An 8,409-nucleotide genomic window follows, 5' to 3' on the forward strand; every position below is an offset into this window, starting at 1 on the left:
GTATTTACAAAAGATAACTAATGCAAACTGTCTAAGAGCCAGTGTGAGCGATCAACACAATTCCAACTGTCCTGTTGTCTGTTATCATATGTTTGAAAGCGTCATCTGTTGTCTTTCTGTTGTCTGGAAACTTTTTTAAATTTCTCCCCTGAAACTGCTGGGCCAATTTAAACAAATTATGGCCTGAGTCATTCTAAGGATGTCTAGTTAAAATGGTATGTTTATTCAGCTCGCCATCCAATTAACATGCCCCATGTTACTATAAATAGAACATGGGAGGTAAAACACTACTTTTTCTTTCTCCAAGATATTACAAGGCTATTGGGACCAAATGTTTGTAAAAAAATAATAATTACATAAGCATGATTTGTATTGAACCGTTTGTTAAACATAGGCTAAAAAAAAATGGTTAAAGGTAATGTGTCTATATAAAAGTTATTTATCCCACTTAAAATTGCCTCTAGTAAAGACTTAATAAGTAGGTTGTTTCATTACAATTTTATTAACAATTGGTTTGATGTCAAATTCAAATTGTAATAATCAATGTTAATATTTATCAAATTGCTTTAACATAGGATGCACTGCTGAATTACTATCACCCCCTGAAAACAAAGATTTTGAAGCTATATATGTCTGTCTGTATGTATCATGGGCTTTGGAATGTGATAAAGCAATGTCAGGTCACACTGACCATAACTTCGACCTTTAATCCCTATTAAAGTAAAAGTTTGTCAAATTCATGTCCAGCTCACAACTTTTGTTTCACAAAACTAAGACAAGCCAAACTTGGTATACTGCATCATGTGCTGAGGATGCGTCTTATACCAAAGTCAGTTCATTATGACCTTGACATGGACTTTTGACCCCAGTGATAATATAACTGTCTGATTTGTGTCTTATGCATAACCTGTACTGTAGATTGTAGGTTAACTAACCTGGTTTGCTGATGCACCCTGGGATTTGGGGGGGGGGGGGGGTCATATATCCAAGTCAGGTCTCTCTGTTTGACTTTGACCCTTATACAATTTAAAAGGAAAGCATTGTCTGATTTGTGTACTGTGCATAACTTGTACTGTAGAATGTAGGTGAAATAATTTGGTTGCTGATGCACCATAGGATGGGGGTTGGGGGGGGGGAGTGCCTATATCAAGTCAGGTCACTCTGTATGACTTTGACCTTTGATCTTTATGCAAGTAAAGCATTGTCTGATTTGTGTACTGTGCATAACTTGTGTACTGAAGCAAATAAATAGACAACACCTTGTATGCATAAAGATCATGGTCACTCTGACCTTGACCCTTGATTCCAATGTCATTGTCTCAAAATTGAATTTACTACGGTAAATGGTAACTTATATGTATGTCCTGGGTTTTAGATGTGCTCATTTTTTTAGGTGAGTTTTATTTATTGGTCAGATGGACTGTATAGTTTTGGTTGAGAATGAAATGTAATAGATATAATATGTGTATACTTTGTAAATGACTGCATAAGAAGAAATGATGTCCTTATATTGAATAGCTCAATTGTTAGAGTTTAATAGCTTGTATGCCATGTAATGATAATGTATTGAAGGGTTTTTTTTACAGTTAGAAGACAATGCATAGCTTTGTTTTTTTCTGGTAAATTTATTTGTACTGTTTATAAAGCTTATTTCCTGTAATCACAAACATTTATATATCAGTTAAAATTTTAAATGTAATTTGCAGAATAGCAATTAATGATTATGTTCCATGTTTAAATTTTCAATGAACAAATATTGTATTTGCATTGCTTACTGAGTAAGAAATACATTATAAACATGATTAACTGACTGTAATATTCTTGAAATGGAAAAGTCTAATGAAAGTATAAAAACTTTAAATCTTAACATAAAATAATAGAGAAATTTATCCTCCTAAAAAACAACAGTAACACATTTCCTTTGTTTTCACTGTAATTCATATTTTTCTGTATTTGTTTTATACCATATACTGTTTCTTCACAGCTGTACAACTGTATCATTTGCTATTGATGTATTTGTCTGTAAACCTTTTTATCAGCACGTTTTTTTTTCAGAATATAGCATATTTAACCTATATATATATATATATATATAAGGTACATTTAAACAAGTGACAACTCTATAACAGATCCATCCGTTGGATCATTAGTGAAGGTGATACACAGCTGAAAACACATACTGAATTCATAATTACTCTAAATATCAAGACAGCAATGTTAAATCTGCAAATGTTTGGAAGCAAATTTGTGTTCTTCCCCTGTTGGGATTCGAACTCGTGCTATTGGTATACCGAGACAACACTGCCATCACTGTATCTAGTGCTCTAGACTACTCAGCCATATATATATACATATTATAGACAAACAGCAATCTATGGTGGTATTTTATTTTAACCTTGATTATTTGTGCATCCTAGGCAAAAATGGATTTAAATCCAAAACATCAGATTGTTTTTGTTCAGTAAAATGAAGATAGAAATTGAAAATAAGAAACAGACCAACTATACCAACAATAAATTCTGTGGCTTTGTGGTGATTACTGATCATTTTGTCTAGTTGACTTCTGTATCCTCAGACAATACTATTCCAATGTTTATCTTGAACAATAATTTATTGGCATTAATTCTTTTTTTGAGGATTTATATATGCAATATATATATGCAAAGGAGAAATGGTGGAGCGGTGAATAATTAATTTGAATTTTCATTTTGGACATTGACAATATTCACATTAAAATGTGCTATTACAGGTACAAAGTCCTTTTATACCCAAAGACACCAGACAAAGTATGCAATTAAATAATTTTACATATTTTTAATTAATTAGGAACACTTTTGAAAGTTTGACTAATACTTAAAATGTTTCTAACAAGTACAAGAAATTCAGGAAATCAAAATTAAAGGGAGATGTGCTTGTCATGTTTTTTATTTAAATTTAGGTGTTTTCACTATTAATACACAAACTTGCTTTCACTAAAAGAAGAATCATGGTTTAGCTAGGTTGAATGTACACTTTTACTAGGAAAATAATTATGTTTTTACATATTTGTATTTGATTACCATATGATTAAATGTATTAACTGACTTTTACATTTTTGTTATTCATTCACCCTACCCGCATGCTCGTTTGCAAACGGCAAGAACCAATTTTTTGCATGTCCCTGCCATAGCGAAAGAGGCACTAAGTTTTACCTTTGTCTGTCTGCATGTCCGTACATCCCATTATTTGTTTCCGGTCTCTAACTTTAGTTACCTCAACCAAATAATATGAAACTTATACACAATGCTAATTACCACAAAAAACAGATCAAGTTTGAATTTTGATGGTGTCACTTTATCCGTTCTATAGTTATGCCCCTATGCAAATTGAAAAATTACTAGTTTTTTGGATTCCGTTCTCTAACTTTAGTTTGCCTTAACCAAATGTTATGAAACTTACACACAATGTTTATTATCTTAAAATACAGACGAAGTTTGAAATTTGGTGGTGTCACTTTTACCGTTCTAGAGTCATACCCCTTTACAAATAGAAATATTGCTGAATTATTGGTTTCTGTTCACTAACTTTAGATTCCCTCAACCAAATGTTATGAAACTTATACACAATGCTAATAACCACAAAAAAACAGATCAAGTTCGAATTTTGGCGTCACTTTCATTGTTCTAGAGTTATGCTCTTTTTCAAATGGAGAAATTGCTAAATTTTTCGTGTCTGTTCCCTAATTTAAGTTTGCCTCAACTAAGTGTTATGAAACGTATACACAATGCTTATTACCACAAAAATTTGATCAAGTACAAATTTGGGTATTGTCACTTATACCGATCTTGAGTTATCTCCCTTTAACAGGGGGCATCATCTGTGTCCCATGAACACATTCCCCATTTATTATTTCATCTTTTGATACTGTGAATGTTAACATAGCTAGTAATATTTTTACTGTCAATTACGGTTACACCCTCAAGGAAAGGTCAAATATCTTCGGGCTAAATATTACAAAGTTGAGCCTAAATGATCCACCATTTTCCACTTCAAGACTTCTAAAACTGTCACAATTGATTATATGATCCAGTCAAAAATTTACATCCTGTATATTTCAACTCTAGGTTTTGTCTACCCATTATGATGTTGGTAAATGTTCTTATTTGGGCAGATAACTAAGCAACAAACTTGCAGGGTAACATCCACATAAGTATAAAACTCTTAAGTTCATTATCTTTGACCTGTCTTATTCATGATGTGAAATATGTTTTAACAGATATTAAACGTATTGAAAAGAAAAGCATTTAACACTTACAGTCCTTAAAATATTGTCAAAAACATAAAATTGGTACTCTAGGGTTTGACATGTGACTGTATGAGATTTTCCAAGTAGATTGGTCCCTTGTATGCTTATTTAAGACACCATTGACTAAAAAAATTGGTTAAGGAGTTGATAGGTCCTATACATATAAGGGTTTCTAGAATATCACAAAACAAGTAAGGTGAGGTCAAATGTCAAGGTCAACCTTACAAAACTTTAACACACACTTAAAACCCTTAAAATAATGTTAAAACACATGATTCCCTATCTGAGACATCACCTTGTAACCTTTTGTCAAAATCATTGGTCCACGATGTCATTACAAAATACCCCATGGGTGTAGGACCTTTGTTTCGAGAGTTAAAGGTAATGTTTTTTTTCAGAAACAGATAACAGGGGTTATGCCCCTTACGGATAAGTCAAATCTCTTTGGGTTATGCCCCTTACGGATAGGTCCATTATGATTCAAAGATTTTTCACTATTTACCATTTCTGTAAATATAATCGATTTTGAGATATCCAGTAAAAGGTTTTAAGGTCAAAAGTCAACCTTAAAAAGCTTAAAAACACACTAAAAAATCTTTGAATAGGTCAAAAACACATAATTTGCTATCTGGGATATGACCTTGACCTTATGACCTTTGTCAAGGTCATTAGTCCCAAATGTCATTGCTGAAGATCCCATGGGTTTAGGACCTTTGGTTGTATAGTAAAAGCTGGTATTGTCTTTTCAGAAATCTAAAACTGGGGTTATGCCCCTTACAGAAATGTCAAATCTCTTCGGTCAAATGTAATAAAGTTGCGCCGCATATCCATCTCAATGTTTTTCACTATTTACTATTTTTGTAAATGCAATCGTTTTTGAGATATCGACTAAAAAGTTGTAAGGTCAAAGGTCAAGGTCAACCTTAAAAACCTTTCAAACACACTGAAAATCCTTCAAATAAGGTCAAAAACACATAATTCGCTATATTGGACATGACCTTGACCTTTGACCTTTTGACCTTTGTCAAGGTCATTAGTCCCCAATGTCATTGCTGAAAACCCCATGGGTCTAGAACCTTTGGTTATATAGCAAAAGCTGATTTTGTCTTTTCGGAAACCTAAAACAGGGGTTATGCCCCTTATAAAAAGGTCAAATCTCTTTGGTCAAAATGTAACAAAGTTGCGCTGTAATGACCCAAACATTTTCCACTATTTAAAACTTCTGTAAGTATAATGGTTTCTGAGATTATTCCATAACAAGGTGTTAGGTCAAAGGTCAAGGTCAACATACAAATTTGACCTTGAGGTATTTTTCAAAGATACATGAATTGATGATGATTGGTGAAGATCCTAGGTGTCTACGACTTACGGTTTCTGAGTTTTGGTGGCCAACCGACACCGGTTAATTTTCATAGGGGCATAACCCTACCAATGAGTCGTTGAATCTTTTCGATCCAAATGTAACGAAGAACCGGGGTCTGGTCCTGAACAAGTTTCACCCTTCATTTTTTTTCTACCTATTACGGTTACGGTGTTGGAACGATAACAAGGTTTTTGGGTTTCGGAGGGATTACTCCGAACCGACAAAATATTTCGACTCACAGGGTGAGTTCCGGATAGGTATTCATGACACCAATACAAAGTGTGAACATGAAAGCGACATGGTTTACGGTTACGGAGGGAAATTTTGTCAAAGTTTGGCGGAACAAAAAGAATAATAATAATAATCAGAAGAAATACAGTAAGGTCTTTCCTTATAGAAAAAGGAAAGACCTTAATAAACGGAAGAAATACAGTAAGGTCTTTCCCTTTAGTAAAAGGAAAGACCTTAATAATTAAAATGTCAATTGTTCTTGAACAATTGAGAGGTCTTTCCTTTTGTAATGTAGAATACATGTTCAAATAGACGTAGAATGTATTGAAAAGGTCAAGGTCAACCTTAAAAACCTTTAAAACACACTAAAAATCCTTAAAATAAGGTCAAAAACACATAATTCGCTATCTGGGACATGACCTTGACCTTTGACCTTGTGACCTTTGTCAAGGTCATTTGTCCCCAATGTCATTGCTGAAGACCCCATGGGTTTAGGACCTTTGGTTATGTAGTAAAAGCTGATTTTGTCTTTTCAGAAACCTAAAACAGGGGTTATGCCCCTTACAAAAAGGTCAAATCTCTTCGGTCAAAATGTAACAAAGTTGCGCCGTAATGACCCAAACATTTTCCAGTATCTAAAACTTCTGTAAGTATAATGGTTTCTGAGATTATCCCATAACAAGGTGTTAGGTCAAAGGTCAAGGTCAACATACAAATTTGACCTTGAGGTATTTTTCAAAGATACATGAATTGATGATGAATGGTGAAGATCCTAGGTGTCTACGACTTACGGTTTCTGAGTTTTGGTGGCCAACCGACACCGGTTAATTTTCAGAGGGGCATAACCCTACCAATAAGTCGTTGAATCTTTTCGATCCAAATGTAACGAAGAACCGGGGTCTGGTCCTGAACAAATTTCACCCTTCGGTTTTTTTCTACCTATTACGGTTACGGTGTTGGAATGATAACAAGGTTTTTGGGTTTCGGAGGGATTACTCCGAACCGACAAAATATTTCGACTCACAGGGTGAGTTCCGGATAGGTATTCATGACACCGATACAAAGTGTGAACATGAAAGCGACACGTCTTACGGTTACGGAGGCTAACTTCGTCAAAGTTTGGCGGAACAAAAAGAATAATAATAATAATAATAATTAAACTGTCAATTGTTCTTGAACAATTGAGAGGTCTTTCCTTTTGTAATGTAAAATACATGTTCCAACAGACGTAGAATGTATTGAAGAGGTCAAGGTCAACCTTAAAAAGCTCGAAAACACATTAAAAATCCTTTATATAAGGTTAAAAACACTAAATTCGCTATTTTGGACATGACCTTGACCTTTGACCTTTTGACCTTTGTCAAGGTCATTAGTCCCCAATGCCATTACTGAAGACCCCAAGGGTCTAGGACCTTTGGTTATATAGTAAAAGCTGATTTTGTCTTTTCAGAAACCTAAAACAGGGTTATGCCCCTTATAGAAAGGTCAAATCTCTTTGGTCAAAATGTAACAAAGTTGCGCCATAATGACCCAAACATTTTCCACTATTTAAAACTTCTGTAAGTATAATGGTTTCTGAGATTATCCCATAACAAGGTGTTAGGTCAAAGGTCAAGGTCAACATACAAATTTGACCTTGAGGTATTTTTCAAAGATACATGAATTGATGATGATTGGTGAAGATCATAGGTGTCTACGACTTACGGTTTCTGAGTTTTGGTGGCCAACCGACACCGATTAATTTTAATAGGGGCATAACCCTACCAATGATTCGTTGAATCTTTTCGATCCAAATGTAACGAAGTACCGGGGTCTGGTCCTGAACAAGTTTCACCCTTTGTTTTTTTTCTACCTATTACGGTTACGGTGTTGGAACGATAACAAGGTTTTTGGGTTTCGGAGGGATTACTCCGAACCGACAAAATATTTCGACTAACAGGGTGAGTTCCAGATAGGTATTCATGACACCGATACAAAGTGTAAACATGAAAGCGACACGTCTTACGGTTAAGGCTGCTAACTTCGTCAAAGTTTGGCGGAAGAATAATAATAATAATAAACAGAAGAAATACAGTAAGGTCTTTCCCTTTAGTAAAAGGAAAGACCTTAATAATAATAATAATAATAATAATAATAATCAGAAGAAGAAATACAGTAAGGTCTTTCCCTTTAGTAAAAGGAAAGACCTTAATAAACAGAAGAAATACAGTAAGGTCTTTCCCTTTTGTAAAAGGAAAGACCTTAATTAAACTGTCAATTGTTCTTGAACAATTGAGAGGTCTTTCCTTTTGTAATGTAAAATACACGTTCCAACAGACGTAGAATGTATTGAAAAGGTCAAGGTCAACCTTAAAAAGCTCCAAAACACACTAAAAATGCTTTATATAAGGTTAAAAACACTAAATTCGCTATCTGGGACATGACCTTGACCTTTGACCTTTTGACCTTTGTCAAGGTCATTACTCTCCAATGCCATTACTGAAGACCCCAAGGGTCTAGGACCTTTGGTTATATAGTAAAAGCTGATTTT

The sequence above is a fragment of the Mytilus galloprovincialis genome, chromosome 1 (assembly GCF_965363235.1).
Source record: "Mytilus galloprovincialis chromosome 1, xbMytGall1.hap1.1, whole genome shotgun sequence".
NCBI lineage: Eukaryota > Metazoa > Mollusca > Bivalvia > Mytilida > Mytilidae > Mytilus > Mytilus galloprovincialis.